Below are 12879 nucleotides of genomic sequence, written 5' to 3'. Positions count from 1 at the left end.
GCGTGGCGATGCACGAAATTAAAACGCACCAACAGGGGGTTTTGGTTTTCCTTTTCATAAATGCAAAGATTATCCTCCAAGTAATGCTTGCGTTTTTTTTTGTTGGTGATGGTGTTGATGGCCATCGATGCATGATGGATGACGGTAGCTGTGGTAGCTTAAGGTAACCGAATTAATTTAGATTGTTGTACATTTTGGACAAATGTGCGCTACACTTAAAACTTTTCTACTCTTTCAAATTTTTTTACAGTAAACGTACAAAACCTTCTTTACATTCACATCATTGACTTGACAAGTTTTTGAAAAATCATCTAGTCGAATACTTCCGTATATATGTGTTATCCTGATTCATGTGATCTCAACATTAGATAACTTTAAAATAACTATTAAACCTCAATAGCAAATAATCAGAGGCGAATGAACCAGATGGTTTAAAACCTCTATAATAAAAAAAATAACAAAGAAGAATTTAGTTGAGAAGAAAGGAAAGTTCCAGGTGAAACTTAGAGCTATAAAGATGAAAATCATTAAAGATGGTGGAGTAATTATTTTCTGACACCGTTGCTTTTGAGTTAGTTTTGTCTCAGTCATGAAACGACGAGAGAACCCTAAATATGCAAATGCTAAAATGACCCAACAAGGGCCGAAACGTTGGCGAAGATTTAAAAGAATCAACGCAAGGTTTAATTGACTGTATTGCCGGAAAATGTCTTCGAACAACAACACCAGTCGTGCCACCAACATTACAGCTAAAATGACCTTAAAAACAATTGTTACGCCAGTACACCAAAGCCTAGGACCTAGGCTCTATGTTGAAAGGATCAACTGACCTAATTTTAACTGCTTAACCATTCTATCATTTTCATCAACATTAAATCACCTTCCTAAAAGGGACCCAAATTCGTCTGTAACCCTACATCGCCAACGCATGCAACGAATGACGAGACGATACCTACTAATGATAACGAAAGAGAGCCTCATGCACACACAACAGCTATTCCGTAATATGTATCGCGCGCTGTGCGCCATCGAAACCATAGGCAGACATTATTGGTCGTGGTGCGGCACTTTTCGTTACAACAACCTGATGATGGCCATGGGGGCTGTTTCGTTGATACCCGTAGGTAATTTGAATGTCTATCAGGTTCGATCTGTGCCGTAATCGACTATGTTAATCCGTTTATGTTTATTTATTTACAAATAAGCGGTGGTATGTTGCCTTGTTACCTACTTCCTCTGACTTACTGGGTTTGTATTGATTCAGAAATAGTCAATTTGAAGCTTTCTACACAGTAGTTGGTAACTGTACTTTTTTCAGTACGATTTTAATTGTTCTGGAATAATAATGCATTACGGTGTCAAGCTATTTGGCCGAAGGATCAGGTCGAATGGTCATTGGGTCTTCTTCTTGCCATTACGTCGCCACTGAGACAAAGCCTGCTTCAGTTTATTGTACACTTTCACACTTATTAACTGAGAAATTGCGCTGCCAATGATCATTTTGCATGTGTATATCGTGTGGCAGTCACGAAGATACTTTATACCATCCAAGGAAGTGTTGAATACTTTAATAACGAAAAGTTCCTGGGCCGACCGGAAATCACCCTCAACAAGGTCATGCTGCAGGGTGTACATTCATTTGTCAAAATAAAATTTCTTAAGTTTTCCAGTTTTTTCCAGGGAGGAATGGTGAAAATTTATAATTTAAAAGTGGGCCTAATTTTATACAAATGTTCCCTGAATTCTTCCAAAAACTTTTATAAGCTCTTTCAAAAAATATAACAAAAATTGGTGAAGTAATTTAGATTTAGCAGAGTTATTTTAGGTCAATCGCAAGGAATTTCTTTGACATTTCCACCGAAAATTTCTATTAAAAACAAACGAAACTCAAACACTATAAAATTAGGTATCAGAAAAAATACTCATGGATCCAATAACAGAGGTTCCCAAACTTTTTGCTACCGCGGAGCCTTTTGAATTTTTTGAAATTGTCGCGGCGCATCAACAACTTTTTACAAAGAATTTTAACACATTCAGTTCAAAATTTCAAATATGAATCGCAAAAAATCTTCGATGTCATGCTTGCTTAAAATAAAAAAAAGAAAAAAAAAGAAATATTCGCAGAACTTAAAACCAAATTTCTGAAGGATTGCAAGGACTTTTAAAATTGTTAAATAAAGTGCGTAGATTACCAAATTTTAGGAAAAATGGATTGTTTAGAAGCTGTTAGGACGGCTGACAGTGACGGTGAGGGGTAATGTTTTGTATTCGGAACTCAAAAATCCCAACTCAACAACACAAAAAAGGCGGTTTTCGGAATCGCGCATAAATTGTCGCAGATTTTTTTACGATAAGGAGCTAAACCAGCCTAGAGCTGGAAATCTCAATTATAGAGACAAACAAACAAGTTATGATCGTGATGTAAGTACAAATGTCGTCCCAAAACGTTTGAAACAGCACGAAGACTTGGAGATCAACAGTAATTATAGATGACAGTTTCTTGAAATATTTACTTTGAATTACAAGCTCGAAAACTAAGCAGAACCATACAAAGTCTAAATAACAATTTGAGAGTTTTTACAAAAAAAAAAAATCCGGAAATTTAGAAATTTTGTAAAAATCCTAATGTTTCATGAGAATATTCGAAATACCGGAAAACATTCGTAGACTTTGGAATATTCACTTTTTAATTGAAAATAGGGTCCTAAAATTAAAGGCGAAATCTCGCTTATATTGAATAATACGATCAAGCATGGTATTCTAATCGGAATTGTACTTTACTCGAACCTGAAAAACAAAAGCCAGCGGTACTGCACCCATTAAAAAGCCTTATCTTTGTGTCAGCCTGGGAATGTCCATCCCCAATACGCTCCGTATGCCAAGCCTCCGTACATCGCCGATGATCTGCCTTCTATTGCATCCAGCTGCTCGGTCAGGAGGAACCGCCAGTTATTCTCTAAGCCTGAGGATGTCCGTCGCCAATCCGCTCCGTATGCCAAGCCTCCGTACATCGCCGATGATCTGCCTTCTACTGCTTCCAGCTGCTCGGTCAGGAGGAACCGCCAGTTATTCTCTAAGGTAACAGAGCCTGGTATATGTCTGGCCGAAGCCAGCGGTACTGCACCCATTAAAAAGCCTTATCTATTGTGTCAGCCTGGGAATGTCCATCGCCAATCCGCTCCGTATGCCAAGCCCCCGTACATCGCCGATGATCTGCCTTCTACTGCATCCAGCTGCTCGGTCAGGAACAGCTAGTTTTTCCCTAAGCCTGGGAATGTCCATCGCCAATTCGCTCCGTATGCCAGCCTCCGTACATCACCGATGATCTGCCTCCTGCTTCATCCAGCTGCTCGGCCAGGAGGAACCGCCAGTTATTCTCTAAGGTAACATGGCCTGGTATATGTCTGGCCGAAGCCAGCGATACTGCGCCCATTAAAAAACATTTTTTCTTGTACCAGCATAAAAATCTACACTGCAAATCTGGTTCGATTGCCAACCCGAAGTCCATGTACGTCGCCGATGATCTACCTCTCACTACATCCAGCCGTTCGAAGGGGATTCAGCTATTCTCACAGGTAACAGATGCCACCCATCTACATCAGCAATCCGGCCCTACTGTCAAGACTTAATACATCGCCGGTGATCTGCCGTACTTCAACCAGCTGCCTGATTTGAGAGAGTATTTCCTTATTATCACTTTTTTAACTGCTGTTTGTCAAATGATTGCTATAATGAATTTTACATGAAATGTAATAACTGTAATGTAAGCTAGATTTAAGACACACTTCCTTAAAAGAGAATTATTTCTCACTGGAAGTGTACCTGAATTGTACAAAATTTGAATACGATGGGCGTTAAATGAGTTGTTTAATGCTGGGGTTGTTCTTAAATTTAAAATTGGAAATAGTAGGCACAACAAAGTGGTGAAACAATGAAACATTTTCATTTAAAAAAAAAAAAAGAATAATGAGAAAATTCGAAATAAGTAAAATGGTAAATAGTTCTACTTTGACAATTTGAGGTCAACCTTGTGTGACTGAGCTCGACATTTTTCGCACTGGGATTTCAAAAATGTTCCTATCTGACATACACGGTGAAAAAAAATCACTCAAAGTATGTGTTATAAGCTAGGGACGAGACAAAAGGCTAAAAAAATAAAAATTATATATTTTCAACTATGGTTAATAAAAACGTCAAAAACGTCAAAAACGTTAAAAACGTCAAAAAAATATGTACTCTTGAAGCATATATTAGGGTTTAAAACAAGAATCCCGATAGGACTTCAGGAGCCTATTAAGAAGAGGGAAAACCCCTTTGAATGACTTTCTTTTGAAGTCTTTCTCGAAAAGGTATGATATTGGTATAGAATACATAAAAGGGTTTGAGGAGACACTAGTTTTAGTAACAATACAAAACAACTAAAAATATATTCTGCCTTCAATAATAAGAGTTTGTTCTTTGTGTTTTAGCTTAAGAGCCTGCGGCGCACCTGAGAGATGTTCACGGCGCACCAGGGCGCCGCGGCGCACAGTATGGGAAGCACTGCAATAAGTAATTCCACAGACTATATTACCCATAAATTCCTTACACCGTTTTGAAACTGGACTAGAATGTCTGCTCTCTTCTAGTGGTGTAGTAATGTTGAGATTTCGAAATTTTAATTAAGATTCTTCCTTGAATACCTTCCAGGAATCCTCCTTGGATTTCTATCGCAATTCCTTATTTAAATTCTTTTGCAGCTGGTCACAAAATTCTTCCTGCGAGCTCTAGCGTGAATTGATGAAAGAATATATTTTCCTGAAGGTTTTCCGTTTTTTTCTGGCTTTCAGTTTTCTCAGTTTTTATCAAGTGTTTTTATTCTGTTATAACGAATAATAGTTTCGCAGAGCATCACAAATGCACCGTATCCCACGTTGGGCGACACATTACGGGCAACTATTAGCAGAACCCTACAAATTCTCATTTTAATTTGCGTATTGGGCTCCACGTTTGGGTCCTTAAATACGAAAACTAAAATGGAACATTACATATGCACAAAACACAACATGACTCACACAACACAAAGTGTGCCCAGTTATCTAAATACATAACGAAGTTCAATCCCAGGATGACGAGGTTTCATTAAAGTTATTGATCCATCAGTCAATCCTGTGATGGTTGCTTACATAGCTCGAGTTTGGTCTAGGAATTTCTAACCCTAAGGGGGCATCCTGATTCGGGCAACAACATTAGACCTTCTGCTGTTGATGTCCGTGTTAGGAGACGGCTCCGGCTTGCGTGTTTTGTACTGGATTACTGCCCGAAATAAATGGAGCGCTACAAATGCACATTAAATTTCAGGGACAGATGTACGAACCACAGTATAAAATACAAAATAAACTGACAAAATATTCACAAAAATTTACAAACGTAACACACTCCATTCCAATTCGTTCACCGATAAATATCAATAAAAAAGATATATAGCAGCTAACGGTGATTAAACCCAACAAGGTAACACACTCCATGCAACAATCGCAGAATTTTCCATGAATTGCATTCCCCAATTCATGGAAAATTCATAAAACTACTTTACAAACATAACACAACACCAGCAACAGCAACAGCGGAATAATTTTTCAAGAATCGAAATAGCGATTCTTGAAAAATTATGAAACAGTCCTATTTAACATACTATCAAGTAGTTGGTTGAAGGCAGCGATGATCATTTTGTTTGGTATCACCAGACAGACTAAATTACGTAAGCCAAAAGCTTACCAGATACTCCCGCGAATAAAATTGCCACCAGACTAACTTAAAACTAATAACACCAGCAAATCCTGACAAAGGGTATAATCTAACGCCATTAACTATTATATAACTATTATCTATCTTCACTATTGCGGACACTCACAATCTGTACTAATCTAAGTTTTTTTTTTTTTTTTGAAGAGTGACCAGGTGGAGCTGCAGGACAGCTAATAGCAAAGCCTGGACCCTTTCCCAACTTTCCCCCTACTAGGACCAATACTCACGATGGACTAGACGATGTCGTCAACTTGAGCAAAGTGTGTAGTAATTAGCATTGGGTCGTAGTAGTTTTTAAAAATACTGTTTTTTTTTTAACTTTTCCCATCGCACTAGTGGTCTGATCGAATGGAAGCTCCAAAGATGATTTGATAATTGAACAATATTTCAATAATCGAAAATCTCCGAGGTCACTGGACAACATTCAGAGAGAAAAAAGGCTGTCTATGTTAACGCCTTCAGAGTACTATTCTTAAGAAATATACAAAGAGCAAAAAAAAAAAATGTGTCGTAGCTAATTTTTAAAGATTTGATATTTCTGAAAATTATTCGAAGACAGCTACCAGAGCTAGCGTTTTTAGCCGATATGGGCAACTAGTTTTTCTGACAGCTTCCTCAAACAATAATCAGATAATATCCTCAGTTATTTTATAATACATTCTGAAAATTTTTTCAAGCTGATTACCAATAGTGTCAATAACCGATGTTAGTCATTGACATCACCAGCATCATCCCCAAATAACTCTCATATTAGTGTTAGATAACACTTTTTGAGCTTCCATTCGATGTTGTAAAGAAATTAGTCGAACCCTATATGTCAAAATATAGTCTATAATGTATCAAATTGTGTTCCTAATTTCGCTAGTCGTCTTCTGCATATCTGTGATCATCTCAGGTCAAAGTAATATTATATCCACCGTGACCCTTTACATTGTCAACCGTCCTAAGTCCTGAAGAAACATATAACTAAATTCCTGCTTTTTTGGTCAATGAAATAATACCGTCTAAGATATAAAAACAAAACAGTTCAGGCAACTGATTTTTGTCAAAAAAAAAATGAAAATGATTATTTGTCAACTTTTATATATTCATCCCTACAAAACCTATAAAAATAAGAAATACAAATATAAACTGCTAAAATCAACAGTTTTATCTTTACCTAATCAGTCCATAATTTTCTAATTGTAATGAATCTAATCTGTAAGGCTGTAAGTCAACTTATCCTAGCGTCCCCTGTCATGTGTACTAACGAATTTAAGTAATGAATGATGAATGTAACGCAGAGACCTCCCCTACCCACTCTTGCGTTACGTTAAATTTAACAGTTATTGTTAAATTTGAGAAAATTCAAAGAATGCAAAGATTAGGTCTATGCAAACTGAATTATAATTTGTTTTTGACTTGTGATAAATGCACAACGGATACTCCTTTGGTTCCCATTAGCACTTACGGCGATTCCTTCACTTGCGCTCAACTGTGCGGCTCCGTGGTCGTGTGGCTAGGGTCACCAAGCTCTTAGTCGCATCGTGCTGAGGAGCGCGGGTTCGATTCCCGCCGCAGCTGTCAGGAAAAGTTTTCGGCTGTGCCACTGGGCGTTGCATGCTAGTCCGTTGTCTAGTGTCGTGCTTCCTTCAAAGAGCGAAAAGCTCACTGGAAGCATTGAACGTGTCCGTGTAACTCGTAAACTAGATATATCTAGCTCAAAGCCCAAGCGGTGGTGAATAAACTGGCGCTAAAGTGCTAATGGGTTAAGCCCTCCCATCGCGTCAAGATCGAATATCCAGGGGAGGGAATCTGTACTAATCTAAGTTAACCGAGCCTAAACCAAATGGAAACAATACACTAGTATCAAGCAAATAAACGATCACATAACGTGGGTTTTTCAGTTGGGCGCTAACGTAATAAATAGTTCATTGGAACCCTATAAATGCATAACGCTCCACGTTGCACAAAAGCAGAACAAAAACGACAACATACAACACTTAACATAAATTGTGCCCAGTTATCTAAATAGATAACGTAGTCGAATCCCAGGATGACGAGTAGGGTGGCCCACACTTATATGAAAAACAAAAATTTCGAAAAATACCAAGTCTTACCTCCTAAATCAGTTGTTTTGGACTCCCAGAAGCTACGTTCAAAATTTAAGCAAAATCGGTTGAGCCTAAGGGGGCGCTCAAAACGCTTGAAGTTTGTATGGAAAAACTTGGCCAAAGGTATGCAGAAATTTAATGTTTTCGAATTTTGCCGCTAGGTGGCGCTGTAAGCGTTCAACAATCAAACCCTTTGGTATTATTGTAGGTGACTATATGCCAGAGAACTTTGTCGAAGACCGCGAAGTGATCCGACGGCTGTGAAAAAAGTTATAATTTTTGTTTTTCATATAAGTGTGGGCCACCTTAATGACGACGATTCATTAAATTTATTGGTCCATCTGTCAATCCTGTGATCGTATTTTTTTCTGGCAGGTTGCCTTTATTGTTCGCTGCGTAAGTTGCTTACAAAGCTTGTGTTTGTTCTAAGAGTTTCTAATCGTATGGAGCATCCTGAATGTTCCTGAGATTTCTACCAGAGTTCCTCCCAGGATTTCAGCACGAGTTTTTCACGGGGTCTATTCTGGGATTCAGGGTTCCTGATTTCCAGTTTTCATCTTCTTCCACATGCGAATACAGTCAGCAGCGAACGGTTGTCGCTTTAGTTTGTGTGTTTGCTTGTCAGCGACGACAGCAAACACCGGCGAACGGTGGGAAGCCACACATGGAATTTAAACATTCGTCCACATTCGCATCGCAAGCGATCGAGCGGTGATGCGATTCGTGAGTGATATTGCGCGTACGAATATTTGAAGTTTTCAAAATATGTTTATTAATTTCTTCACTAATCTAGCATTTCAGAAACAATACACTTAAAATGTATGCATTACATGCAGAAATTCTCTTCTAGTTATGATAATAGCCGCTTCGATCGCTCACCAGCAATCGTCACCATTCGTCATTCATTCATTCGCTTGCGATCCAAACTGTGACGATCGGCAACAAATATCCATGTCAAGCAGCTTGCCCTTCGCTTCCCACTGATGATGGGGTTGCGTGTTTGATCACGACAATCCGTTTGCTGCATCTTTCTCGATTCGCTTCAGCAAAGAGGAGTGAATACGAATGGAGTGAGGCGAATATACCGATCCTTGCTGGGATTTCCTCCTGAGGTTTTCTCGATATGCTTCCAGATTTTCTCGCTGGATTCCTCTCGGAGATCATTCCAAGATGTATTTGACCCTTTCCTTCCCACGACTTTGAACGACTATTTCTATGCCAAGAATGCGTTTCCGGAAAAAGTTGCTTGAACAAAAGTACTTGACTCGACAAGACACTGAAGACGACCTTACAGTTGAGGTCGAAATACGTATCTGTCAAAGGATGCAAACAGGGATGGCAAAAATACTTTTTTCTCTTTTCCGTTCATCGATACTGGTAGTAAAATAAAAACAAAACAACGGCAGCACCAATACCATCAGACGCCGCGCCGACGGCAGTCAAGCCGACGCTTGATGGTTTTCGCTTCCCCACGAAAATATTTATGAGCAGTCATGCTGAGGCGGGTGGTTGCGAAAAATGTCAAATATTTTCAACTGCTTGTTTTAATAAATAATTTAAATCGATTTGCACAAATAGCTAGAGCACACTCCTAGCTTTGTGATGCATGTAAAGAAGTTTGTCTAGAAGCGGTTTGAAACGCAGAAAAATGCGAAAACGGGAGAGACAGAAATTTTTGTCGTCGTTGTGCTCGAGTACTGGCGCTCTCGTGCTTGGAAACCGTTTCGAGGAAGACGGCTGCAGGAAAAAAAAATGTTATGACATTTATTTTTCGAACAGTTTGAGTTTGGCTGGGCCTATGATGTTCGTGTGGAAAAATGTCAAATGTACAGCCAGTAATCGTTTTTTCCAGTACATTTCTCATCCCTGGATGCAAATTCTTAGTGGAATTCAAAGGAACAGTAAGGTACCCCGGGGCAAGTGAGAATCGGGGGCAAGTGAGACCTATAGCTAGTATTTTTTTATTATTTATTTTCAAGACTAACATTTTTCATGGAAAAAATAGGTATCACACCTACGGATACTTTGAATAGAAAAAAAGTTATTGTTTCAACCATAAAGAGACCATATACGTTATTGTTGTTCATATGTAATTTTCAATTCACTAGGTAAGATTGACGTGCTCTACTACATTCGTCGTTTAAAAATAGATTTGTTATTCTACAAATACTTTTTTGGTTTCAGGATAGTATTTGGAGTTTATGCAAATGATTTCAAGCGAAAAAGCTGTATTTTATTTTTATTTATTACCTTTAGTTTACTGCTCTCACTTGCCCCAGTGCATTTCGCTATCTGGGGCAAGTGGGACCTATGAGAATAAACAAACACAATTTTATGGGTTCATCTCGCCTTGCCCAGCCTAAGATGAAATTATCACGAAAGTCAATAAAAATTAACGCGTTAAGTAATCTACTGTTGAATTATACTTTATTACCTCTATTTAGATGATGAAATTCTTGTTAAAAATGGTAAAACCTTGGGTAAAACAAAAAAATCAAAAGCACGTATTTTTTATGTTTTTTTTTCTAAATATCTTCAATTTTTTTCACTTAACGCTGCATAATGCATTCTTCTGAGCATTCGAGAACCGTCCATAAAAAATTAAAATAGGGAAATGGCCTTTTCAAAATATATGATTAAAAAAAAAAAAATAATGATCGTAAGATTATGTAAGGAAGAAGATATTACTGAAAATCTCGAAACCCCAGATTTACTATTGGTGAGAATCATCAACTAGGGTGACAATGGGTATTATCGGCAGGTTTGTTCTCTTCGTCATGGGGGGTTTTTGTCAGCCAAATTGCCTGAAATTTGGCCAAATAATTCAGCTTAGTTGGGAAGGATTTGAGATCAAGTCTGAGTTCAATAGGTTTCAAAAAACCCTAAAAGACGAAGAGAACAAAACGGCCGAGAATAGGCAATTTCCCCTATATAATATAGAGACCAAGTTTCGAAATCTTTCGTCTCTTCACTTCACGGCACTTTTTGTATAAAAAAAATCAATTTATTTTGCATGAGCTGCTAGAGTTGATTCAATTTCCCCCAGCGGTTTGTTATGTGTAACGTAATTTATGCATGATACCATAAACCTCTTCTTTTTTTAATCTCTAAACACAGTCATTCATATAAGAGATTTATGATTTATGTTACCTTATTTGTTGCAACTTATTTTAAGCCCTTTGAACAAATACTCTGAATAGGTCCCACTTTCCCCGTGAAACGCAGTAAATGAAGATCTGCTTCACTTTTCATTATGTGCATAATATATGGAATGTAAAAATTTTGAAACAGTTTTAATGCACGTTAATAAGTACAAATATATCAACAACGTCTTTTGGGTTCATTGGAATTATTAAAGAATTTGTGTTCTGAAACTTTTGGCATGACAAATCCAAATTAGCATTTTTTTAGGTCTCACTTGCCCCAGGGTACCTTACTTAACGCGATTTTCTTTTTATTCACAGATATTCCCCTAACAAGCCCAGGTTAATCATCATCAGTTTTACCGATCCAAAATTAATTCTTACTTAGTATAAAATCGTATCAACTGCCAATTATTATTTTAAAATACACTCTATAATTCAATTAATTTAGTATATTAGTTATATCTCCGGGATCCCTTAAAAGGAAATAATTTCCACTGGGATACCCTTGTTTGATTTATTTTTGTTAAGTGTTCCCATCATTTTTCTGCACACACCAATAAGTTTAAGTAGTAATTTTTTATTTCGTTAAAATTAGATGAGTCCACTACCAGGGGGCTCACAAAGAGAGCTTTTTGGTGTGGGGGTGAGTGGTGAGTCATAAAAAAAAAACAAACAAAAAAAAAAGACATTCCGAAGGGAAATGCCTGCAAGAACTCCGAGAGCAAATATCCCCAAAAGGAGTATCCAGAATCTCGGGACAATTTATGGTAGTAGTTCCGGGAAGAGCCTCGGGAGTAATCTCGAGAAAATCTGTAAAACAAATCTCAGGTGTACTACTGTAAGAGATCCGGTAAGAAACTTCGAGGGAAAACCTGGGATAAACTCTCATTTAAGAACTTCATAATAAATATCAGCAATAGCTCCTGCAGAAATCCCAGAAGCCTCTTCGGAATCAAATCCAGAAGAAGAAATTCCAGTGTGAGTTCAAAAAAAGTCTGAGAGATATCCCAGAACAAACACCGAAAGAAATCTTCTGAGAGCAGTCCCGGAAAAAAACTTCGAAATAAATATCTTATGACACTACGTAACAAATCCCACAAGACTTTTTTTATATCCCAGATAAAGTATAAATCCAAGGAGAAACTCTGGAAGAAAGCCTCACGGAAATTTCTTGAAAAAAAAAATACAGGAGAAACATCGGAATCGGAAGGAAACCCTGCAGAATATTCGTGAAAAACTCCTTGAGAATTCTTTAGAAGAGCTCTATTGCAAATCCCTGGAATAAGGATCTTGTAGCAACTCTGGGAGAAATTCCGGGGTGATCTCCTGAGGAAGCCCCAAGAGGAACAGGAACCAGAGGCGTCTCGTGACCAGAAGACTGACCTGTTCTACAGATTACAATTTTACTAAATGAAAACACATTAGTTATTTGTTACTATACTCGCTAGTTTTTTTTTGGTTTTAGTATTGTGATTTTTAACATAAGCTAATTTTTATGTGTTTGTTAACCATTTTCTGAAAAATATCTTCCGCATTTTCATCACAAATGATAATGTGATTCGCATTCTGATGTGCCTTAGAGCGACTTCCGAAGTTTGGTATCTCACATTCTCACATAAACTTTTAGAAAAAATCCATTTTCGTTGGAAGCCATTTTCTAACGTTCTTCACACACCGACGATACTGTTTTTTTTAAATTAAGTCCAACATGCTCTCTTTTTCCGCAAATGTTCGAAATTTCCACTTCCATAAAATGTTTTAGCTCGTATCATGGCCTCAAAGCTTAAATAAAACCATTGCCAGCGAGCTAGAGCCCATTCGGCACCCCCAGCTCCAAAATCGTGCTCGCGCTG

At 37.8% G+C, this 12879-nt stretch overlaps 1 protein-coding gene across 1 annotated transcript in view; it reads right to left on the bottom strand.

Moving 5' to 3' along the window:
- Window positions 1-12879, bottom strand: part of LOC134289964 (beta-TrCP) — a 355456-nt gene that overhangs the window by 298530 nt on the left and 44047 nt on the right. The window lies entirely within an intron of this gene.

Source organism: Aedes albopictus, chromosome 3, assembly GCF_035046485.1.
Source record: "Aedes albopictus strain Foshan chromosome 3, AalbF5, whole genome shotgun sequence".
Classification (NCBI taxonomy): Eukaryota; Metazoa; Arthropoda; class Insecta; order Diptera; family Culicidae; genus Aedes; species Aedes albopictus.
This window is presented reverse-complemented; position numbering and strand designations above follow the sequence as displayed.